We start from the raw sequence: 27341 nt of genomic DNA, 5'->3' as shown, positions 1-27341 counted from the left end.
TTCGTTTTGGTGAAAATCAATATCAGCTCTGAAAAAAAATCCGAAAAAATACAACAGTAACAATGGATCGAGGATGATTTGATCCTTGTAACCGTATATTATCGTCTACGTTTTAGTTCATACATATTTAAAGAATCATAAGCTAGAAGTGCTTACGCGCCACATAATATTGTTTGAAAACTGTAAGTAAGCAAATTTAGAGTTGATGAATCTTTCAGAATTCATTCAGAACTATTGCATAGATAATCTAAAATGCCACACAGGTTACCTTGAAAAGGAAATATTGTGCGCAAACATAATTGTTAACGATATTTTAAAATATCTGGACAAAATCAGAAAAAAATAAGCATTTTCTTTCAAGCGTAGTATAATTTAAAACTTTGGTATTTTTATGAAATGCTACAAAAGTATCGTACCGTGTTAACAGATAATTATAACATTGATTCACGAACGCAATTAAATAAGCGACAATTACTATGTTTATTGGGTTATAAGGTAAAGCTATGTTGAGGATGGAATCTGTTCAAAATAAATTTGGAGGAGAAAACGGAAGAAATGAAATAGTCGTTGAAAAAACCATTGAATTGACCTTTCACCTTCCGAAGGTAAGTTTCCAAAGTGAGTTTTATATGTATACATTCATGCTTGTAAATACTGACTATGGCAGTGATCATTACAGGAGTCGCTAGATTATTATGCAAAATTATTCCAGACACTAACACGAAGTCTACTACAAGGCCTTCTATCAGATTAATGACGGAACAAATGCAAAGGAAAACACAACCTATTTCAAAAAATTCTTTCCGGTCTAAATCATGAATTTTTTGCACGGAAGCCATAATTTAGGAATTCCATCGATAGCGAAACGGTCAAAATAATATGATTCCGCAAAAAAACAGGGGAGAAACGATGCTGGATGCAGGGTGTCTCACACAAGGACTGACAATTCAAGGATAAGAAAAGGATGACAAAATTTCTCTTCGAAAAAATGTGTGTATAATATACGAAGTGATGGAATTACTGACAGAAAGTGGTGTGGGGACAGACTAACGCGATGCTGCCACGCTTTGCAGAGGAAAGCTAAGAGCCACCGAGGCCATGGCATTGGTCAAAAGCGTCCCGACCAGAATAGAAGATGGTGAAACAGGAAGAAAGAAGGAAATATTTCATTTAGAGTCAACACCACAGGGATGGTTAGATCGGCGTACTGCTTTAGATAGGTGAAAATGGCAGAGTTTAAACTCATATTTACCATAAAGTAACATGAAAATAAATCATTAAGGTCGCTTCAAATTGAAAGTAAGTACTTTGCAAATACAACATAATATGGAGTTGAAAAATCCGTGGTGACGAATCCGTTCGCATGACTACTTTAACATTTAATATCACGCAAAATTCTCTTCAGTGACTCTGTCTTCCTCTTAGTTTCACCTGGATGTCTCTTCCATCGCAGTCGGCCCTGAGCTTGTCTTTCATCTGACTCTAACTTCTGCCATTTCGTGTCGTATTAAAAATTCTAATTCTTCCACTTCCTCAATCTCATTCATTTTTTCTCTCTATGACTCTTCTTAGCAAGCAATTTCGGCGTTATATATATTCTCCAATTCAAGATGTCTTTTCCTTTTGGATTTCTCTCAGCAGTTTTCTTCCCTTTCCTATTCTCATAAAATCCTCATTTCTCAGTCTACCAATCCGCTTCACCTAAAACATTCCCCAACACAGCCATATTTCAAAACCTTTCTTAAGCATAACAAAAGCATGTAGAAAGTACCTTTCTTAGTTATATTGGAATTCTAATTCCGTCAAAAGCCATTTTACCATTTCTAGATCTGTTCACCTATAGATACACTCTTTCTTAATTCCTCGGCACTGCTTCATTTTCAAGCTGCTACAATCTACTCGCAAATACTTGAATGAGCACACTTGATCAACAGTTTTTCCTTCTATCGATATGTCAGTGAATTCTTCATTCATTTTCTTCCCTTAACACCTCTTTTTGTTTTGTATACAGTTTTTTTTATTAATTTTCGATCCTTCAAACAAATGTCAATATTTCTTTAAATCTTCTGCAGCAAACGCCAGTTGACTTGTTCCTAAACCTTTTCCCAACCGACAAAACAAATACGTAGGTTCCAAATCAAATCTGAAATTTTTGTGCCTATTGTCCTAAGGCATCTAATGCCATATTGTGTTCATTTTTCTGAACCCAAGCAAATTTCCGCGTATTTTCTACAGTTTTCCTCTCCACCCTCAGAAGTATGGAATGAGTTATAAATTTTCGAAATAGACAGATACAACTAGTGGCCCCATAATCTAACATTCTTTTTTATTGCAATTCTTTGGAGAAGCCATAACAAGGTCTGTACGAAAAAAATAAGGAAATCTAGAAAAATATAATTGCTGTTCAAGGTACAAATTACTAAATAACTTCAAAATAGTACGATGGTGCACCGACGCACCGATGCCAGGACCTTCGATAGCCGCGGTACTCTTCCTGGAAGGTGTCGACCGGAACATGTTCAGGCGTCTCGTCACTTTGACATTATTTGACGTACCAAAATTTAACTTTAACTTCCAAGCTCCTTTTTAGTCTTGGGAACATAAATAAGTGGTACCACCAACGAGATAAATTGACTAAATCTTCTAAATCCACTCTTAGTATTAAAACGTAAAACTACATCCTATTTATACAAGAGATTAAAAACAAGGCACGAACCATCAGAAGGGGGTGATTCTATTTGCTGCTATAATCTTCCGAAATAGATATATTCGAATATCTAGGAGTATTAATAAAGCTCTCGATTCTTTATCACTTAATCCGTGCACATCTGACCACACAGATCTTATATCGGGAAACGGGGAAAAACGAGACGTTGTAGTCTTGCTCTCACAACGGAAGGATTGCATGTTAACATTGCTCAAGCCAAAACGAGTCACGTATATGTATTGCCTAATTTGAAACTTAATTTCCTATTGCTCAATTTGGAGCTTAATGTACTGAGAATAGACTGACATCCATGCAAACACCCAAGAGGGATAACACCTAAAGCGAGGTTTTATAGGGTTGAACTTGAATGACTATCATTTTCTGAAAAAGGGCAGTGAAAAATTAAAATGTCTTGTTAGTTTCCGAAATATCTTACTTCTTTTTCACCAACACATTATGATGGAATTTAATTACTCAATGAATATGAATTTATTCAGTGAAGGTTTAGCATAGTGACCACTGATCAGGATTATTGCTTCAATCTAATGATTAGAGATAGTAATCGCACCAAAAGAAAAGCTTGCCCACAAAGAGGAAATTGTTAACTGAAAAGGAATTTTTATGGACTTTTTAATTTTCTAATATTACAGGGTTTTCGTTGCCTATTTTGCCAACGTGGATGCACCTCTAACATATTAATCACCCAATTACGACGCGGAAATGGGATCTCATTAAAATGAGAAGACTCAATAAGGACTTCAAGGATAAGGTTCTCAATGAAATTCGAAAAGAAGCATAGTGAAAATTTATATGCATCGATAGACATTGGCCTAACGTTGTCACCTTCTTCAGGCGTATTTACCCACAGAATTTAAGGAAGTCTATTATAATGCATTATAGATCTCGATGAATCTAAAAATATATTTACATAATTATTTTGGTAGGTAAATTTATGAATAGATACTTATTATTAAACTTGTTTTATCAGTTACGTTGAAACATAATGGAAGTAACTTAACGGTCAAAAACAACAATTGGATGGGACTGCTGTCTGCATTCTTTTTAAACCCGGCGTTTTCAATGCAAATGAATGTATTTTCGATATTTTGGGCTTATTTGCACTGCAATTTTAAGAACTTGCATTCATTGACCGAACAGATGAAAATAGATATTCAAGACTACATGACTATTCAATGCGGGTTAGGAATGCAGTTCAAGACCGGTTATTAGTTAAGCGATCCAACACTTTATAACACTCCTTCAAAAACCCTACTGTCAAACAGATGTGAGAGCATTCGAAAATTTACCCACAGCGTTAAGTTCCCTCTTCTGCCGTGATGTTTCCTTTCTCAAGTCCTAACTCAAATCCCCCATTGTCTTGCTCCAGCCTTTGTTCCGCTTGGTAACTCAGCGTCCGCAGTCCACAATGCAGAATGAATCCTGCAGCAATCACTGCGTCTCTATTAACCTTCATTGAGAACTCGTCCTCATCGGGTTGTGCGTTCGCTTCTATTGTTTAACAAGCATATTCATCAAAACCCGATTACAAAAATTGGCATGTAATGGATCGCGCAATATAAACGTCATGCACAACTAGACTACTGAAAGAAGAAATTCACTAAAGAAAAATATTTCCCGAAATGGAACTTCTCTAAAACATTATTGTGATAAATGAAAAAACCCAATTAATTCACCAAATATTAAAATGTTATCAGAAAAAGTTAAAAGAGATTCATGAGAAAACTGTTTATAACTAGAAGGAAAAAAATAACGAAATGCATACGAAGAAATTGATAGGTATGTGTAAAAAAATGTACGACTTCGTTTAAAAACACTTCACCAATGTATTACACTGGTGCTGTATTTATCCAAATCCTTTGATGCTTTGAACAGAGTTGAGAAAAAAAATTTGAATTGCGGAGTTTAAATGTGAAAATTTCAGCTGCACAGAGTAAAGTTCCATAAATATTTGGTATCTATTGGTAAATTCTACCAGCCGTTCTTTGTAATTTTGTAAGAATTTTTTCCAAAAAAGATTATACTTTTTTCCAGCAGCCTTCAAAAATCGCGCATTTAAAAATCCAAGAATATTTAGCTCATGAAAGCAAATAGAGAAAACCATTAATTTTTAGGAATACATTAATTAAAGGGTAGAGTTGTGTCGGATATTCACGCCGAGAACTGTGCGTAGGCTTATTTAGAACTCTATCACGGTTGTCCACTTTCCAACATTCATGCGTTTTTCTCTCATGTGTGTTCCTATTCCTTTTCCTTGTATCTATAGCCATGTGAAGATATACACATATATATAATTATATATATATATATATATATATATATATATATATATATATATATACATAATGAATTGGACAGCAACAAACGATAAAGAAACACATAAAAAGATCACTCACACGTTATTTCTTGATCATTTCGACGATACTCTGCTCCGTCTTCATCGGAAGATAGAGAAATAATGACTAAATGTATGTATGGATGTATATATATATATATATATATATATATATATATATATATATATATATATATATGTATGGATGTATATATATATATATATATATATATATATATATATATATATATATATATATATATATATATATACATATATATATATAACCCCAACCCGAAGGTCGGTTTAGTAGGTGATGGTAGAGATCACCCAGTACTAAGCCCTATAGGGTGTGCGAAAATTCATACACCAGGGCAGGGGGGCCAGTTCCCCCTAGTATTTTGACCTTGTTGGTCCAAAACACTTCCGAGATACGTAAACTGTTCTGCCTGCTCTGGTTTTTGTCCTAAATTTAAGGTCATGACTGTTTACTAGATGCCTATAGCTTTCAAGACCGTCAATCGTGACCTCCAGTGGAACTACGATATGGCGGGAAATTCAAATAAAAATCGTTCCGGATTTAACCGCCAAATTCTGTATTAAAATAACACACAGATAGATGAATCGTATATATATATATATATATATATATATATATATATATATATACACACACACACGCACTCATTCACGTGTACATAGGTATAAGGAAAAGGGATAGGAACACATATGAAAGACAAAAACAGAATTTGTATATTACAAAAAAAATATTAATAATACTTTTGCAGTTGTAATTGCTCGATTCTATCTTCCCCGCGTCTCCTGTGTCTGTCTTTTATGTGTGTTCCTATCCCTTTTCCAAATATCTATATCCATGTGAATGAATGTGTTCACCATTTTGCGGGTCTTCGTGTTTGAATGTGTTATATATATATATATATATATATATATATATATATATATATATATATATATATATATATTTAAGGTAATCTACCGGTTAAGGTAGGTTTTTGGATGGACACAACTACCAAACAAATATTTTATTACTCCTAACAAAACACAAAATCCATCATCCTACTCTATATCAGGTCCCTCTTCATCTCTGAGTACTTTCTTCCTCCCTTCATCCCGTCCAACATCCCTATCCTGTTTCTTCCCTTTCCTCTTGTGCCCAACATTCTCCCCTCTATCCCAGTCTTCAACATCCCACTGCCGGCCAACACCCATTTCATCCACTTTTCCTGCCTCCATAGGATTGCTCCCAACAAGCCCCTCTCTTCGCCCACCATACCAAGTACTTCCTCATTTGTTTTCTTCTCTGTCCATTTCACCTTCTCCATTCTTCTCCACACCCACATTTCAAAAGCCTCCAATCTACGTCTATCCTCCTGCTTCAATGACCACCTTTCCGCACCGTACATAGCTACACTCCATATCAAAGTTTTTACGAGTCTTTTCTTAACATCCTTACTCAAAGTCCCCGTCATCAACTCCCTCCTCCTTGCGAAAGCCTCTTTGCCTAGCGCAATTCTTCTCCTTACGTCCCTACTACTTTGACCGTGTTGGTCCAAAACACTACCGAGATACGTAAACTGTTTTACCTGCTCTAGTTTTTGCCCTCCTATTTTAATGTTAAGCTTGGCCTTTTTCTTTCTATAAAATCGCATAACCTTTGTTTTATTAATATTGATTCTCATCCCATACCTGTCGCACTGAATTTCCAATTCACTCAGCAATGCTTGCAGCCCCTTGGCTGACTGACAAACTAAAGCTTGGTCATCAGCGAACCTAACTGATTTTACGAATTCCCCGCCCACTTTCTTTCCTACCTCCAGTTCTTCCCATGCCTCTTTAATCATTTCCTCTGCATACAGGTTGAACACCAAAGGTGATAATGGGCAACCCTGCCTTACACCTCTTCCTAACACTGCCCAACCGGACTCCCCGTTCCCCACTCGCACCTGAGCAGCCTGAGACATGTACAGGTTGCGGATTAGCCTCCTTTCACTCCAATCTATTCCTATTTTCTGCAATATACTCATTAGTTTTTCCCAATTCACTCTATCAAACGCTTTTTCGAAATCTACGAAACAGGCAAATACCTCCTGGTTGTGTTCTATATTTCTCTCGATTAATAATCTCATTGCTGCAATGGCATCACGCGTGCCTCTACCCTTCCTAAACCCAAACTGATCATCCCCTAAGTAATCATTTGCCCTACTCTCTATCCTTTTGTTTATGATCCTGAGAACAACTTTAGCTGCGTGGGACATCAAACTTATCATCCTGTAGTCCTCATATGACGTAGCCTTTGCCTTTTTCGGAATAGGAACTAAAACTGATCTCACAAAGTCTTCCGGCCAGATTCCTTCCTCATAAATACTACAAATCAGCCCATATAGCCTCTTCCTCCCACATTTTCCTAAGCATTTTAAAAGTCCCGCGGGAATGTTATCCACCCCCAAGGCCTTATTTACTTTCATCTCCCTTAATGCCCTTTCTATCTAATTGTCTAGTATGCCTGGACCTAAGCTATCTACCTCTACGTCACGTTCCTTTTCGGTGTCTAACTTTGTTGGTCTAAGCTCTTTACTATACAGTTCTTCTATATATTCCTTCCATCTCTCTTGGATCTTTCCTGTGTCAACTATTACCTTACCCGCCTTATCTCTAACTGTTAGCATTGATCTCCTTTTCTTACTTCCCGATAAAGATTTAACTTTTCTGTACAGCACACCGATTTGATTTCACCCTTATTCTGCATACTTTCCATTTCCTCGCACTGCGTCTTTCACCATGCTTCTTTTGCCTTATTTGTTGCCTGCCTCAATTTATTGTTATATATGCATATACATATAGTCCATGTGTGTATATATATATATATATATATACATACATACATATATATATATATATATATATATATATATATATATATATATATCGATGATGTAGAAGCACTCACGAGAACACTCACATTGTAGATGATTTGCAATTAGTAAGATCTTGGCCACGGAAATTTGTGGAAAATTATTCATGAAGAACTGCACATGTGAAAGATGTCTAATGTACATTAGTGCTTATTCTCAAGCTGAAGAAAACCTTCCTGAAGTGGTTGGCCAGAATAACTTTAATTCCAAGGCCCATCTAAATGCGAATTAAAAAAGGTTTTGATATTTCACGCCTATAAATCTTCAGGGAGTCAGAAAACCAAAGGACCCTTTCGGTCTTAATTGTATTAAAATTAATAATTACCCGTCCATCATTAAAAAATAGTACAAAGAGTCTTCCGATTTACCGTGAAGTTGCTGCTCCCCAATGCCGACTCTGCGCTAGACAAACGCACAATTCGTAGGTCCAATAAATAAAAAAGGAAAAATATTTTTAAAAACTATAAGGGCACCAATTAAATTATTTCTTTACACAAATATAAACAAAATAATCTGCCCTATGAGTTCTTGTACTCGCGGTTTATATCCCATGGAACAAATAAAACGAGTAAACTGTAATTGCCCAACCTACGTCTTAAGTCACCCTTGGGGATAGATTAAAGCCGGAAGAGAGTATCCGTATCTCATTTATGGAGACGGTACCCAAAATTACCTCTCCTGGCAGTGCACTCAAGAAAGCACCATAAGGAAAATTCATTCATTTGTATTCCTTGCGACTTTTCAACGCGATGAGTTTTTCTCCATATCTAAACACCTAATACAACTACTCAATGTAAAAACGAATTTATGCATGAAAGGATGAGAAATGAATGGAGGGCACCTAAATTCACCCTCCTAGCGATCTCCAGAAAACTCCTCTGGCTCTATCCCTTTTGTCCCATTGTCTTCCTATCCATCCTTAAACCTCCACGAAACTCTCTCAAATTAAAAATGATAAAAAAGAGACGAAGGAAAAGAGAGGGGGTCAACTGTTCCCCTCCCACCCTCTCTTAGCCCGCATCCCAAGAAACCCACCCTGTATCAGCCCTCCCATTTTCCTCCACTCCTTCCCCCTCGCCAGTTCACGAGAATTCTAGTCGCTTCTTTTCAAAAGCCGAGGCGGAATTAACTCGTAACTCAAAAAGCCTCTTGTGGAGGAATTGTGCCTCGGCAGGTTTTATAATAAAAACAACGCTTTCTTCAAGAGTTTCACGTTTCCTTCGCGAACGAAGCTTCTCTTCGCCTCGGTACTTACACTCTAACCCCCCTTCCGACTCAGCTCCGCCCCCCTAACCCCTCAACTTGCTTCCCCTCGTCAATTCCATCCCCCCTTCCCACAAATCCCGCCACAATAAAGATTTCCTTCCTCTCTACCCGTCTCCTTCAGGAGAAGCCCTTAAACTCTCAAGGAGGTTCGCCCACCGCGACAGACCAAGTAAAAAGCTTACTATGTTATTTTTATACTTATATTTGGGTACTTATGAGGTTCAATTAGGATCCTGTGGTGAAAAGTTCTTATATATATCAGAGAAGACGGAGAGCTTAAAATTAAACAATGTGAATATCACTATTTATATTTTCTGTTCTATTGTGCCGTCCAAATTTAAGTTTCCCAAACTATATATGTATGTATATATATGTGGAAATACGAGGGATGTATATATATGTATATATATATATTTTTTTTATATATATATAGAACGATTGTACGGAAAAACTCACACGAGCAGCACAATAATGGGCTGACACAATATAACACAAATAGAATAGAATAGCAACATTTAAAAGGACACTCACACGGTAAATTGTTCAAGCTTTCGGCCCTCTTAGAGGCCTTCTTCAAGAGAGACTGAAAATATGTTGTTGCTGCGGAGAGGGGAAAGAGGTATGTGCGGGGAGGGGAGGTGTGGAGGGAATGCTGGGAGGGAAATTAAAGATGGCGGTTAAGGGTGGGAATTTTGAAAGAACGGAAAGCTAATATGTAGGCGGATTCACGAGTTCTCACCTCTATATTGGTGGCTGAATCAGGTAGGGATTCTAGGATGCTGAGAGCAAAAAATTGGTCGAATGAAAGGTTGTGGGAATTAGCGTGTGAAGGGATAGGAAGAGAAGAGAGTGAGGCAGAATTGCAGGAGTACCGGTGATTATTCATTCGGATGGATAAGGGGGAAATGCATTCGCCTGTGTAAAAGGAAGTGCAATGTTTGCATGATAAGAGATAAATAATATTTTTTGAGAGGAAATTAGCGTGGGAACGAGGTGAGGGGGCAATGAGGGGATGTAGGGAGAGGGGAGTAGGCATAATAAGAGGACAGGTTTTCCATCGGGGGCGGTTGCAAGTTGGGGAAATATTGGGAAATTTATCACGGGGGGGCGCCAAAGGGTTGGTGGATCTCAGAAGGTTTTTAAGATTGGCGGGTCGTCTGTATACGATAGATGGGCATTAGGGTAGTAAGGATGAGGTCCCGTCATTGTCATGAAAAATTGGAAACAGCTTTTTAAGGAGGGTCAGTCTGTGTGATCCGGGGAAATAGGTGGCGCAAAGGTTGAGTCCTGCGTCAGATGTGGGCTTGTTATTGTGTGGTGTGTGTGGTCGGGTGGAGCAGTGGATTTTATTTTGTAGTAACTTTTCTGGGTAACCGCGTTTGAGGAGTGCAAGATGTAGATTGTCAAGGTATTTGTTGAGAGTGGCTGTGGTGTTGCAAATTCGGTGTCCATTCTAACTGTTAGCATAGCTCTCCCTCTTTTACTTCCCGAAAACAATTTAACTTTGCTGTGCAGCGCACCGACTTCACCCACCGCCGCCCCTACCTTATCTTTTTGAAACGGACGCTACATTTCATAACAACTAAATTGTGGTCAGAGTCCGCATCCGCTCCCGGGAAGCTGTGCGAATTAATCACACTGTTCCTAAACCTGTGTATAACCAGGACATAATCTAGCTGATACCTTCCTGAGTCACCTGGCATTTTCCATGTATACCTGCGTCTTTTGTGGTGTCTAAACCAAGTGTTGGTGATGACTAACCCCTGTCTCCTGCAGAACTCAACTGCTTTCTTCCCGCGGTCATTCCTCGTGCATATATATATATATATATATATATATATATATATATATATATATATATATATATATATATATATATATATATATATATATATATATATATATATATATATCTCCTAAAATTGATTCAATCCTTCTTATCTAACCGCACCTTTTCCATTTCCCACCATTCCTACAAATCGAGTTACCATAATATCTACACAGGCGTACCCCAAGGTGCCGTCCTAAGTCCATTACTGTTCAACATTTATATAGATGACATTCCCATCCACCCTGATACTCACCTATTCCTCTACGCCGATGACACAGCCATTGCAGCTCAGAGCTGGTGGCCTTACAAAACCACTGACGCTCTGCAAGCACACCTTGATCTAATCGAGTCCTGGCTTGCTGAGTGGAGATTATCTGTAAATCCCTCTAAATGCACCAAAGTATGCTTCACTCGACACCCGACAAAATATAACAATACCTATCTTACCTTAAATCAACAAATTCTCCCACAGAAACCAACCCACACATTTTTAGGTGTAGTAATGGACTCTAAATTATCCTTCGTTCCTCAGATCAACCATAAAATTTCCAAAATCCGCTCCACCTCATTTGCCTTACATCCTCTTCTTACTCAAACCTCAAAAACCTCTCTTTCGAATGAATTGAATATCCTAAACTCAGTATTACTTCCACAAATTCTGTATGCATCCCCAATATGGGCCACAGCCCCTGCATTTGCGTTAAAGAAAGTACAGACTTGGCAAAACAAGATTGCTCGCCGGCTTGGAGGAGCACGCTGGTTTATTCCAACAGTGAATGTTTTCAGAGAACTTAACCTTCCAACAATAAATGAAGCCATTTATGCCGCCCTAATAAGTTACAGGAAGTCGCTTGAACAATCAAAAAATCCTCTCATCGCAAACCTTTGGTCCTCGTCACTACCTTCTGGAATTTACCCCTACCCACACCAACTGGTAAAATCTAAAACGTGCATGCCTAAAAAGAAGAGACGCCTAAACCTGCCGGCAAATATAACCTTTCATCCTACCCTTAACCAACCTCATCGTAATTTCCCCCCACCGGAGGAAACTCCTCAGCAGAAAAAGACTAAAACGAGACAAGGGCCTGGCTCTCCTGATATCCCTAACCTACTCCCACCTGATCCTACCTGAGAAATGTATCCCTCACTTCACCCTTACTACCAAATAAATGAGCTTTCACCAAAGTTAAAAAAAAAAAAATTGATAAATAAAAAAAATTATAACAATGAACTCTACGAAAAAAAAAACCATAAAAAAACAATAATAATAAAAAAAATAATAAAAAAAAGAAAAAAAAAGTAATTGAAATACAACAAGACAACTGAACTATCCTGTCACCCTACCAACCTTATTAAAAATTACCACAACACAAATACCAACTCTGCCTCTAAAGGATGTGAATCCGAAGGAGTAGTTATAGGCTTACTTCAAATGGTCTGGTCTGGGTATATATATATATATATATATATATATATATATATATATATATATATATTTTAAGGTAATCTACCGGTTAAGGTAGGTTTTTGGATGGACACAACTACCAAACAAACACCTAGCAAAACATAAAATCCATCATCCTACTCTATATCAGGTCCCTCTTCATCTCTGAGTACTTTCTTCTATATATATATATATATATATATATATATATATAATTTATTATCAGGTAATCTCCCGGACAAGGTAGGTTTTTGGATGGATACAGCTACTAAATAAAACATTTTGTGACTCCTAACAGAACACAAAATCCAGTATCCTCCTCTATATCAGATTCCTTTTCATCTCTGAGTACTTTCTTTCTCCCGTCATCCCGTCCAAAATCCCAATCCTGTTCCTTCCCTTTCCTCGTTTGCCTAACATTCTCCCCTCAATTACAGTCTTCAACATCCCACTGCCGGTCAACACCCCCTTCATCCACTTTTCCTACCTCCATAGGATTTCTCCCAACAAACCCCTCTCTTCGCCCAACATACTATACCAAGTTCTTCCTCATTTCTTTTCTTCTCCGTCCATTTCACCTTCTCCATCCTTCTCCAAACCCACATTTCAAAAGCCTCCTGTCTACGTCTATCCTCCTGCTTCATTGACCACGTTTACGCACCGTACATAGCTACGCTCCATATCAAAGTTTTTACGTGTCTTTTCTTAGTATCCTCACTCAACGTCCCAGTCATCAACTCCCTCCTCCTCGTGAGAGCCTCTTTATCTAGCGCAATTCTTCTCCTTACGTCCCTACTTCTTTGACCGTGTTGGTCCAAAACACTTCCGAGATACGTAAACTGTTCTGCCTGCTCTAGTTTTTGCCCTCCTATTTTAATGTTTAGCTTAGCCTTTTTCTTTCTAGAAAATCGCATAACCTTTGTTTTATTAATATTGATTCTCATCCCATACCTGTCGCACTGAATTTCCAATTCACGCCGCAATGCTTGCAACCCCTTGTCTAAATAACAAACTATAGCTTGGTCATCAGCGAACCTAACTGATTTCACGAATTCCCCGCCCACTTTCATTCCTACCTCCAGTTCTTCCCATGCCTCTTTAATCATTTCCTCTGCATACAGGTTGAACAGCAGCGGTTATAATAGGCAACCTCGCCTTACACCTCTTCCTAACACTGCCCAACCGGACTCCCCGTTTCCCACTCGCACCTGAGCAGTCTAAGACATGTACAGGTTACGGATGAGCCCCCTTTCCCTCCAATCTACTCCTGTTTTCTTCAATATACTCATTAGTTTTTCCCAATTCGCTCCATGAAACGCTTTTTCGAAATCTACGAAACAGGCAAATACCTCCTGGTTGTGCTCTATATTCCTCTCGATTAATAATCTTATTACTGCAGTGGCATCACGCGTACCTCTCTCCTTCCTATACCCAAACTGATCATCCCTTAAGTAATCATTTGCCCTACTCTCTACCCTTTTGTTTATGATCCTGAGAACCACTTTAGCTGTGTGGGATATCAAACTTATTGTCCTGTGGTCCTCACATGATATAGCCTTTTTTTTCGGAATAGGAACTGAATGTATGTATATAGTATATATATATATATATATATATATATATATATATATATATATATATATATATATATATATATATATATGCATATATATACACACATATATGTACATAATTTAGTCTAGGGGTAGAGCGTTGGATTAGTGACCATTGGGCCCGGGTTCGATTCCCCATTACACCTCTATGGGTGCCCTTCGTAAAATCTTCCACCTGGTTTAATTTCTGTTGGATACTTTTACGAATTATAATACATACATATCTATTTATCATATTAGAATACGTATGAAAAAATGGGAAATATTATCAAAGTGGAATTCGTATTTAAGGTGTTAGAAAATGTTGCTTCAGAGCCTCGATTCTCTCCTTTATAGAGACTTTGAACCTAAGCCAGAAGGGTGGTGCACAAATGTTTGTTACAGTGCATTGCGGATTGTGTCCGCTTGAATCTTATTGTGGTTTTTATTTCAAGCATTTCACTATTAATTTACTGTAAAAAACTTAAAAGGATAATTTTAGTAGGGTACAACGAATGTTATATATACTTATAATGTTTTTCATGTTCACCAGAAACACTTATCACTGCCATTGAGGGAGGATTGCAGCCTTTTCTTTCGGGCGTTTTTAATGATTTACCTCCATGAAAATGCATTCAATACTTGTTCACGAACATCTGTCTAGCTAAAAGAATTGACGACAAATAGGGATAAATTTTCTCATCGTCGATGAACAAATATACATTTTTTACAGATCACTAATCAACTGATGCAATTTACTACTCTTACAAATCAACCCAATACGACAATTTATCTTTATTGGTCAAAAAACGGCAACCCAGCATTTTTAAATCGTTTTATTATAATTTTTTATCTCAGTTTCAGTATACATTGAGGAAATGAGCAAAAGTTCCAAAAATAGGGTGCGTTCCTGAGTTTCATTTCGACAGGTTTAGTAATTTTCAAATGGAATTTACGGATTCTCAGAAAAAGGGGTAATGTGATAATTAATCAACCTTATATTATCATGAGAAAAGGTTTTTCAAAGAAATTTTTCTTCTTTTATGCGTGCAAGCACCAGTTAATATAAATTCCTTCTTTATCAATTTCATATTAAGAAAATAAATCACCATAATCATCAAGGAATTTTAAAATTAATTCATAAAAAGTGCTATAACCATTACTAATTCAGTATTTTTACTTGTAGTTCCATTAAATCATGTAAATATTTTTTCTATTTCTTCAATATTTTTTTAAATTATTTATATTTTAATTAATCCATCGTTAATATCTCTTTCCATTATTTTCGCCTCTTGGTGACAGCTGATACTTTCCTTGAGCTTTTACATTGAATTTGTCCATTTTACTATTCGTCAATTTAATTTTCTTCCCAATAAACATACGTTGACCCCACCAGCGGACATTTTCTTATAAAAGGGATGGCATAAACAAATGAGTCCCTATAACCTTGCTTAACTCTGAACTATTTACCTAAGATTTAATTAAACATTCTTAGCGACCAACAATTTTAGCAGAGAATTTCACTGACTAATTCTGTGCTTCTCCAGGCATTACATTTCTCTCCACCGTATGTGTTATTGCAAATCAAAGAATGATTATTTTCTCCAAAGACAAAGTTTTGCTCGTGATCGCATCCCTGAATAGCTACCTACTCAAATTTCCTTTCCTAATTTTGCAAGTCAAATTTCTTAACTTTTGAGAAAACATAAATCAAGTACTAAAAGTAGAAATTACTGAGTGAATTTAGACCCATGATAACCTTAAGCGATAGGAGGACGAGTAAATTTCATTTTGCAATGAAATTTGACAAGCAATAAGAGGTGAGTACTGGGATAAATTGGTTGACCTCCTCATGTTATACCACACGCACTAAAAAGATCCTACGTCCGATTTTCCTCCATTCCATTCCCAACTCCAATTTCCTAATTGGTTCTCCGCTTTCTGCCACTCCGCCCTTCAGCATTTCTGGAAGACAGGAGTGAACAATCCCATTCCTATTACCGCTCCAACTTGCCCTCCCCTTCGACCCACGCAAACCATGTCAGCCAGAACCGCCGCTTCAACGGCAGCATTCTCTGCGGACTTAATCCCTCCTTCAGCACCTCTCTCCTTCTCGCATCTCCCTTCTCACCTCCCAAGCCCCTTCCCAGTCAACGTGAACTCCACACGGCTCCTCACGCAGCTTCATCCTGCGGTATACGCATTCCTACACGCACACACGCAACTCCCCGCGCGAGTTGCCAGCTGTAAGGGGCTAGACACGAAAAAGCATTCTCCTTTCATCGCTCATTAATTGACGTCAAATGTAGTTGAACCTCTGCTCCGGATCAGAAAAAATTCATGTGAAACTTGTATCCCAAAAACATGAATTGGAAACAGTGACTAACGAGGGACACCTTAAAAAATATTCCTCACCCATTCAAACTGTTCTGCTCACTCATATGTTGGTTGCTTGTTATAATATGGTTGTAAAATAGATAAAATATGAATATTACAAAGTTTCATTGAATGGGAAAACATTTTGTTGTTTTCCATACGGGTTTACCGGGTTCAATGCCAAACCGCTATCTCCAGCCACCAGAAGATTATGGTCACACAGAGAAACTGGTTATAATGAGAATGTATCGCGAGTTCAAATTACAAAATGTTATTTAATTAATTCAAACATCGGTCCTTTGCAAAGTTCATCTGATAGCTATAAAATCAATTTTAATTAAACTCACCAGTTATTTTACAGGTAACTAAATCAGAATTGGTTTTCATCAATAATTATTCTAGTTAATTAAGTTCTTCATTGGGCGAAAAATAACACCAAATATTAAATTATATACTGAGTTAAGTTTTCATAATACAGAGAAATAAGTTAAGACTTTGACATAATTTTGCTGTATTTCCATGAAAATGGGTATTGGAGATTGATTCACAGCTCTAATTAATCAAAGAGTTCCAGTAATCCAATGTAGCCGCCGCATTTAGTATTAATATGTCGAATTATGATCAAGATAATAATATGATATATCAGCATTAAACGATAACTTCCTTGTTTGAAATATATTTCTTCGGTGAAGCAACTGCGTACAGAGATGGAATTGGAAAGAGTCGTAAGAGTTATATTTCAACGAAAAACCCTCTGAAAAAAAAAACGAAAAAGAATTAAAAAGACTTTGAGCTTCCACAGGACGGAATTTATTACCGTCTACTACTTTCGCTACACTTTCGCTACCTTTATAGCTTAAATATAGCGAAACTAGTCGACATTAATAACTTTTTTCTGTGAAAACGCAGTGTTTTTAATTCTCCATTCGTGATTTACAAATAGAGATCCTCAAAGTATCGGCATCAGCTATCTCTAAAAAAACAATCTTATTTATCATGAATCAGTTTAATGATTACCAGGTGAGAAATATTCAATAGTGCACTTCTTGCAAAAGTGCAACCTTGAATATTTTTCGTTATGTAACAAGTGAGTGTCGCTAATCGGTGTCATGATTGTCATCTATGTTCCAGGGGCAGCTGAGTAACTGAGTCAAATGAGCAGTAAAAGGAAGAACATTTGTTACAATTGAGAGAAAGCTACTATTTCAGATTATTCTACCACAATGATTAACCTGAAGGTTGGTTTGATAGGTGAAAGTAGAGTTCACCTAATACCAAGGCAATATTATCGCGTAAATTTCCTACATGGGAAGGGAGCATATACAAGGGGATCAAGTTCCTTTTTCTGTGCTGACTATGGTTTCCCAGGAAGATTTGCTGTTGGGAAAATCACACAGCTGGAGTTGACTTAAGCGAGTCCGTAGGTGTCGGCCAGAATCGAATTCGGGCCCTCCGGTCAGTAGCCCAGTGCTCTACTCACTGGACTACTATGCCTCGTATTTCAGATTACTCAAGTTTTTTGCAAAGGAATGAAAACATGTTTGATGTTCAAGTTTATTTTAAAATTCCAGCAAAGGGCAAGGATTTTCTTCTCCGTTTCTCGGAAGTCACAAATATGTATAATCAGTGAAAAGCTAAAAATAATACCCTTTACACTCTCGCCAACTCGGAATTAAATCCTGACTCTCCCGTTTTAAGAGTCAATCCACTTAGAGGTTGTTTCTTCTTACTAGAACTCGATATCGCACTGAGTTTAAAGATAAAATTTGCACTTGGTGTATGAGAAAATGGTTGAAAAGGCAAAATATAGTTAATAATTTCTTACATCCATTGGGTTAATAAGTAAAGCTAGGTTTATAGCAATAAAATAGAATTTCATTCTTTCATCAGAGCAAACTGTAAGCTAGATTTATTTATAAATTTATCATCTTTATTTATAATCTTTTGTTTAAAAAATTAGTTGTTTGCAAGGATTTACAAGAACACCATCAAAAGCTTATTTTCACTTACTCCGATTGCTATACCATCCCTATTTACCTCACTCCCTCTTTGTTCACACAATTTTACACTCATTTAGCCCTTGATCTCCCACGACCTATCATCCTTTCTAATTTGCCATTTTCATACATCGTCCACGTTCCTACTAGAGAAGACCGTGACAGAAAGAACATTAATTTATTGAAGAGCATTTTTTAAGCGTATTTGTTTGGAGTCGTCTCCGGAGAAATCCACTTAAAACTCCAAGCCACCTTTTGTACGGATAAGACAAACGTGTAGGATGCAGGTGACCTAGTCTAATGCCCATAAGAACGATGCTGAGAATTTCACTCTTCGTATGGTCCATTTCAAGGTGAGATAATCTTCAAAGCAACCCTCCTAGTACAGGTATTTTATTGAAATTGTGTTTTTTCCTGCAATTTCCTCTTAAAGTAGTTTACATTTCTTAATCATTTGATGATACTTGAAAAGTGATAAGCTGATATTTTGAGTAGACTGATATTTAATAGAGTCAAAGGTTAGAGTCCAAATGCTGGCAAATCTACTTCCTTATCGTAACCATTAAATGATACTACCCACATTGGGCAAGAATTCTGGAACTGATTAGAGGTGGTCTACATGAGAAAAGGAAAACACATTATACCTCCAGATGCGTCGCTAAAAATGGCAAATGGGGTTCGGTAAGTGTTCCGCCATTAAAGTTCTCCGCAAGATTTTTTCCACTTGAAGTTATTTCAATATATTTCAGCTTTGTCTTTTCTTTTAGTCTTTCGTCTGGAACTCCCTGCCGGCGAGTTTCAGCACTATGGGACTAAATCGTTGTTTGTTGAAATTTTCCGACGGACTGTTTACATTTCCGCTGGTTTTATAGAGGGAAAATATTACAAATTCAATATTTATTTATTATGAAAATCTTAATACTTATATTTTAATGTTATCTACAGAATCATGGCACATTTTTTAAAAGAACAACGCATTTTCAATTATTAATATAACTAATGGCAGTAATAAATGAAATATCTATCGCCATTTTCCTGTTACCATAGAACCTAGTTTTAAAAATTGCCATTTTATCTCTCCTATGGACGCATATTATGTGAAGGATATTGGTTCACAATTACTACCCGAAAATGTGCACATTAGAAGTAATTCGTAGGTTCCTGTATTTTGTAACAGCATTAATTACTTGGATCAGAATACATTTACGAATATGAAAAAAGTGGGAAAGGAACATGAACTTCGGCTCATTCATAAAAATAACAAGCAATAGATATTTTGGACACGCTAAGAAACATAAGTTATTTCCTGTATTCTGCAGGAAATGAAAAGAAAAAATGAGCAGTAAAGGAGTGAAAATTGCTATAGAAAAATAAAATGACCTATACAGAGAGCTGAACAGAAAATTGTTAATCTAGGCTCGAATTATGGTTTGTAAGTTAGCGTATTGGTGAATGACAAGTAATGCAGTTACAGCTTTGAGTAATTAAATTACAGTAAGACTTAAATAAATTATTTTTCAAGAAATTCATAAAAGTAACAGGTAGATGCCAAAATTTCCCTCAGGCACTATTGCCAGTGTAGTCAGCCCCGTCTCGGATATACTCATGAATTCTAAAAAGTAAGATGAAGGTACTACAAATTTATAACGTGGAGATCTTCTCTTATCCCAACAGTTAAATATAATGATCTCTTATGAAGGTATTGACTCTGTTTTTTAACTTAGCTCAAATGTTCCCGTTCCTTGTTTCTTGCTCCTAATTAGTCTCGCTCCTTGAATTCCCTTCCTAGTTCCTCTAATAACACCGAGGTGTCGCTTTCACTCATATCACAATAACTTTTAGAACGCAAAAGAATCTCAATAAACCAATAGACTAGTGATTGTAACTAACCAGTATTTATCATATTTTCATGGCGTTTATGCACACTTAGAATCATAATATGAAATAATGAGTTGCGGTAGTCAAGGGGAGGAATACTGATGACTTCGATCCCAGGTTTGATGCCCATGAGCGCCTCTTTAAGCACACAGCTTCACCCAAGCTCTGTGATTTTTCGGGTTCCAGATCTTCCTGGGAAACCATAACCGGCATAAGAGGGAATGGATCGATGCGTGAATTTCACACGCCTTCAGGCTAAGCACTGGGTGAACACTGCCTACTCCTTACAAACCGATCTTTGGGTCGATTTCTGTGTCTACGACTTTTTATGATGTTAAATACATAGTACCAGCGTATTTCCTCTTTGATGTATTACGACATTGAGCTACAGTGATGTGATTCAAACCATATTCATTTGTGGTGGACCTACGCATCAACCTTCGCACTCGATTCATAAATATCATAAATGAGAAATCACCGATAATAGAATAAAACAACAACGGCGTGATAGCCCAGAGTATGAGGCATCGGTGATCTCCCGCTCGCGAGAGAATATCAATGCTCACAGCAGAAAACTCTCCCTCAATCCTTTTTATCATGCCTTTCTTTCCACACTTTATCTTCATCTCTTTCATGGCCCACTCTCTCTCTCTCCTCCAAGTTCTTCCGCTCGCCCTTCCTCCCTCGGCGGCCCTCTCGAACTCCCTTTCAGACGTCTTCATAATGCCTTCCCTTCACGACCTCCCCATTCCTTCTCCTCAATCCTATTCTCCTTCCATCTCTCCCTCTCAATAGCTCTCCCGCGCCCCATCCACCTCCGTTCGCCCTTCTCTCCTCGCGCCCTCCAAGCCACCCTGCTTCCTCTATATTTCACACTTCCCCCTTCACATTCCCATTCACAACTATTTCTCCATCTGGAAAACTCTCAGCGCCACTCGTATTAGCGTCCATCTGCGTCTGATTTTTTTGGAAAACGTCGACTCTTCGATCCCTTATGAAGAAGAGACGACGAGGGACTCATTTCCGACCGCAGAGGGCCTTCCGGAAGAGACGCACTCATTCTCTTCCGCAGAAAACCGTAGTCTCACTCTACTGTACTACTGGAGTGGCTGCAGTGGACGAGATGTCACATTAGTTCTCAAGCGGAAAGGGTTGCGTATGTTGTTCACATTTAACCTCTTTGACTATCAAATACCATTACTCGATAACAAAACGATGGCATTTTCTTCTCTGTTAAACCAAACATAAAAAGAAGATCCTATAGGATTGGGTGAGTGGGCTTAAAATTGTATTTGGAACAACTCTGTCCAGGAGTTTAATTCTTTAAATCCACCGCGTTTAACTCAAGGTGACTCATCATCCACCTTTACGCGTCCACACGTGGGATATTTGAAGGAATCAACCGCGACGAGAAACTGTAATTTACCTGTTATAATTACTCTTCAAGCGGATACTTCAAAAATATAAAAGCTTGATCAAATCAAATAAATGGAGGAGAAATGAAGAGGACCATTTATTAAGAGCAAATTCGAATAAAATGTGAACAACATGGCAAGTCAAGGGAGAGTCATTCAATCAGATTACATCTCCATCTTCGCAAGAAATAATGAGCTCTACGGCCTCTCAATTAAAGAAGAAAGGGGAAGAAAACTCCAATGGCCGTAAGAATTAGTTGCCAATCTCTCGTCAGACCAATTGTTGTGTTGGTGTGACGGGAATCACGTCAGGGACCAACCACAACCTCTCGACCAGAATACCCTCTGTGGTGGTTTACGGGAAATTAATCCGCGTCAGGGACCAACACACAGCCACACGCACACTATCCTGACTGAAATCCTTCACGAGGCTGTGAGACCCTGTTAAAGAATTTCAGATGGAGATGGAATCCTTCACGAGGCTGTAGAGTAGACCCCGTTAAAGATTCCAGGATATTCTCAAGCACACACTCTGTGACTGGCACAGACCAATCACACACACAAGCACTCAAGAAACGCACACACACTCAAAAGGGCCCAACTTCTGGGAGAATCTGGACACAGGTAAAGAGCAACTAGGAAATGCGTCGAACACGCGTGTTTCGGCCACAAAGTGGCCCTCTTCAGCGAACCGAAGGGAAAACACCTCCAACACAAGGTTGAAAGTAAACAACCGGAGACAAACGTCATATTTATATAGAGACTGTGGGAGTTGGGGGGACCAATCGAAATAGGTGGAAGATGGAAAGGGGAGGGGTACTTTAAACGTATTGGTGAAGAGGAAGGAGGGGGGGGGGAGGAAAAACAGATACCAAGGGACTGAGTGGAACGGGAAGGAGTAATTATTGAAGGAGAAGGGGGGGGGCTTGGGCAAAAGTGAAAGGTATCCGAGTAACGGATTATGAAGGGGAATTGGGGGGGGGGGTTTAAACATATTTCCGTTGTTTCAGTCTTCCAACGCAAGCTTGAATCACAGAATTTAAATCAAATTGTTACCTCTTTAAAAAGGAAAAATTGTTTCTATATGAAAGCAGACAAAGGTAACCTCTGTGTCATTTTGAATAAATTAGACTATTTCGATAAAGTGAGCAACCTAATATCATCTGGACCATATATTTAAGTGAAAAAGAATCCCCTTAATAAACTTATAACTCAAGTTAAAAACGTGCTAAACGACTGCCCATCCCTGATTGATAAAAAAACTAAATTCAGACTTTCAGTGTCAAATCCAATTTTACCTAGGTTATATTGCTTACCTAAAGTCCACAAAGTTGGTCTCCCCATGAGACCCATTGTTTCAGACATAGATTCTCCCACATATCTCATATCCAAGTGGCTGGTTTGTGAGTTTGACAAATTGGTTTTCCCGAGCCCCCATTCTCTTAAAAATACCATAGATTTCGTATCCAAAACCAAAAGTCATAATTTCAGTCAAGGAGAAGTCATGGTATCTTTTGATGTTTCAAACCTTTTTCCAAGCGTACCAGTAGACATAGCAATCAACTCACTAAAAGTGTGGTTAACATCATTACAACTGGATCCCAAGTTAATTGATGAATATATCAGACTAACTAACCTAGTCATGAATCAAAATTTCTTTCAATTCCAAGGAAAGTTTTATAAACAAGAATTTGGAACGGCGATGGGAAACCCTCTATCCCCATTCATAGCTAATGTATTTATGACTCACTTTGAGAAGGAGTTCAAAAAGAAATTCAGTTATTTCCCTTCCGTTTTTGTTAGATATGTGGATGATATCTTTGCAATTTTCGACACCACTACATATAACATAGATCAGTTTATTAACGACTTAAACAGTTTATTCCCCTCGGTTAAATTCACATATGAATTAGAAAAGAATAACCAACTTCCATTCCTTGATCTGCTATTAACAAGAAATACTAAAATATCATACGACGTGTATCGCAAACCAACACACACCAACAATTACATACATCATGATTCCTTCACACACAACAGTCACAAACTGGGCACCTTCCATGCCCTTGTACACAGATTAGTAAATATTCCATTAAATAGAAACAACTATTACAAAGAATTAAAAAACATCAAACTTATAGCTTTTAAAAATGGATTTAAAGAGTCCATAATTGACAATCTAGTGAAAAAGCACAAACATAAAAAACTAGTTCAAAACACAACCACCCTCACACAACATAAAACCCCGCGGTATATCAAACTGCCGTTCCACCCACATTTAACAAAAGGGCTAGGAAAGATTTTTAAAACCGTTGACACTAATATATCATTTAGCAGCAACAACAAACTAAAACATCTATTAGGCAACACTAAGGACAAAATCGACGCCTCAAACAAGTCCGGCATTTACAAAATAAACTGCTCCTCCTGCGATTCAACTTACATCGGCCAGACGCGGAGGAATATTAAAACTAGATTCAAAGAACATATGGCCCATTACAGATACAACAGATCAGATAAATCGAGCATTGCCCTACACTTACTCAAGGAAGACCATAAAACATCAGAAAAGGAATTGAAGTTGATCAAACAGACCCCCAACCACCTTTTAGACGCATACGAAAGCATTTTCATACACAAATTTAGAAATGTGGTTGTCAATAACGATAAAGGGCCGATTCCATTCTCCCCACTGTATTCCCTTTTGAAATGACTTCTCTAGTTTTGAAACATATAGTATTTCCGTTGGACTATGGTCCAACGGAAATATGTTTAAACCCCCCCCCCCAATTCCCCTTCATAATCCGTTACTCGGATACCTTTCACTTTTGCCCAAGCCCCCCCCTTCTCCTTCAATAATTACTCCTTCCCGTTCCACTCAGTCCCTTGGTATCTGTTTTTCCTCCCCCCCCCTCCTTCCTCTTCACCAATACGTTTAAAGTACCCCTCCCCTTTCCATCTTCCACCTATTTCGATTGGTCCCCCCAACTCCCACAGTCTCTATATAAATATGACGTTTGTCTCCGGTTGTTTACTTTCAACCTTGTGTTGGAGGTGTTTTCCCTTCGGTTCGCTGAAGAGGGCCACTTTGTGGCCGAAACACGCGTGTTCGACGCATTTCCTAGTTGCTCTTTACCTGTGTCCAGATTCTCCCAGAAGTTGGGCCCTTTTGAGTGTGTGTGCGTTTCTTGAGTGCTTGTGTGTGTGATTGGTCTGTGCCAGTCACAGAGTGTGTGCTTGAGAATATCCTGGAATCTTTAACGGGGTCTACTCTACAGCCTCGTGAAGGATTCCATCTCCATCTGAAATTCTTTAACAGGGTCTCACAGCCTCGTGAAGGATTTCAGTCAGGATAGTGTGCGTGTGGCTGTGTGTTGGTCCCTGACGCGGATTAATTTCCCGTAAACCACCACAGAGGGTATTCTGGTCGAGAGGTTGTGGTTGGTCCCTGACGTGATTCCCGTCACACCAACACAACAATTGGTCTGACGAGAGATTGGCAACTAATTCTTACGGCCATTGGAGTTTTCTTCCCCTTTCTTCTTTAATCTCCATCTTCATCTTCGTACAGGCATTCTTCCTTTGATCTTCTCACACTAATCGCATCGTTTCCTTGTCCACGTCCACATCACTCCCCGCACGACGATTTAAGTAAAACACGTGTGTAAACCTTCACTTCTGAGCAATGTGGTGCGTCAAGTTTTAGACGCACGATCATATGTGTTTACCGGTCGCTCTGCTACTAGAACGACTGACAGGGACCACTGGACATTGGATTTCTTAAGGGAGACGTGAAAATTCCCGAAGTGCCGAATTCTCGCTCGCTCCTATGGAAGAGATGAAACTTCTGCCCCAGCATTGCTGAACGAATTACATGCGCCTAAGAAATTCATTATGAGCTCGTACTTTTTGTTCAATGTGATTCGTTTCTCATTTCTCAATTATGTTCTTTTCACAATTTACTGAGAAATATCACTTTTTGATAACGAATAACGTTTTGATGTTTTAAGTGCCTAACAAACAAATATTTCATATATTTTCACTTGTACTGTTCCATTTGTCACCTATAGAATGGAGTTTAAACACATTTCTGCCCGAAAAAATCGAGAAATATGTACTCGTGCTGCAGGTCAAACTTTAATTTTTGTTGGCCAAATTGAATGAAGACTATACATTTCAAAAAACAGTTGAAGGATTGACTGCGATCTGGTAATTTCAATATAAAGGTTCAAGTCCTCTTAACCCTAACCCCATCATCCCTTACCCTTTCCTCCTGTTGCTGCACCCCCTGCCACACGCATTTTTGGTGGCTCGCAGGGTATTGAAATAGAAGTAGATGTTATTGTACAAGCACACCCAACCTCTAACCCCATGAGCAACACAGACGAGAATAGTGGGAGCTAAAAAGCCAGCCTAAATGGGTAAAATTTTTTTCATTAGCACATGAATGAAAAACACAAAATAATGAATTTGGCTCAAAACGAAAGAGAAATAACAGTCAAAGGAAATGAAAATTACTCCAAATAATAATTCTATAAAAAATAGAGTTAATAATCTTCTTTATCTCGAAAGAATCAGCTTCCGCAGATGAATTTTAATATCCATTAGTCATAAATTCTTCTTATTATATTCGCGAAAAATATTAACAGTTTAACCCTTACCGCCACAAGACAAATATTATTTTAAATAATAGTATCGCATACGGTTATATTTAGTTATTTATTTACGTACATGAATAGCGCTGTAACCAATATAAAAGCCTTCATTCCTGACTGTATTGACATTGAACTGAATGAGGCACAGCATCTCAGAGATAAATCATGCTACCTAAAGCAAGCTGATTCCAAAATCATCAAATATTTCCCGAAAATATTGGTAGTTTTATTTGTAGCTATATTTTAAATTCGATAAGAATGTTTTGTGGAATGGAGGATGATGAAGGCCATGGAGTCAACGGGTCTTTCAGTGCATACATCGAATAGATTATTCGGGAGAATTTATTTTAAGGAGAAGATAATTAAATAAATAAAAAACAGCAGTAAGAAACTTTAATTGTAAGTAATCAGACGCCAGAAACTGAGAACTTCATGCTACGTTTATCAAGCGCTTTCGTTGGCATAGTGTATTAAGTGTTAGAGTCTTAAACCCCCCATTGCTGGGTGAATAATCAATTTATTATAATTGAAAACATTTTTGTCAAAAAAGATTAAAAATTCATTAAAGAAATAAATGATTATTGGAGTAATATGAAATGATCCATGGTGAACCCAAGATGAAGAAACGGTGTGCAAAGTGCCGAATTCATAAAATAAATTCCCCAAATATTTTCAGGGAGAATAAGAGCATGGATGCTAGGAACACGGATATAATAAATGTCAAAAAAATTTAAAATTATGCATATATCATTACAATATGTAACGCCCGAAGAACTAAAAAATATAGTAACTTTTGTACCACTAACATTGCATGGGGCCTAGATGGAGGATAAAAAGTAAATACACCGAACTAAACAACCACGACATGCATATTTCTTGAGTATAACAAAACGT

The sequence above is a fragment of the Hetaerina americana genome, unplaced genomic scaffold, assembly GCF_022747635.1.
Source record: "Hetaerina americana unplaced genomic scaffold, ioHetAmer1.1.p SCAF_2, whole genome shotgun sequence".
Classification (NCBI taxonomy): domain Eukaryota; kingdom Metazoa; phylum Arthropoda; class Insecta; order Odonata; family Calopterygidae; genus Hetaerina; species Hetaerina americana.
This window is presented reverse-complemented; position numbering follows the sequence as displayed.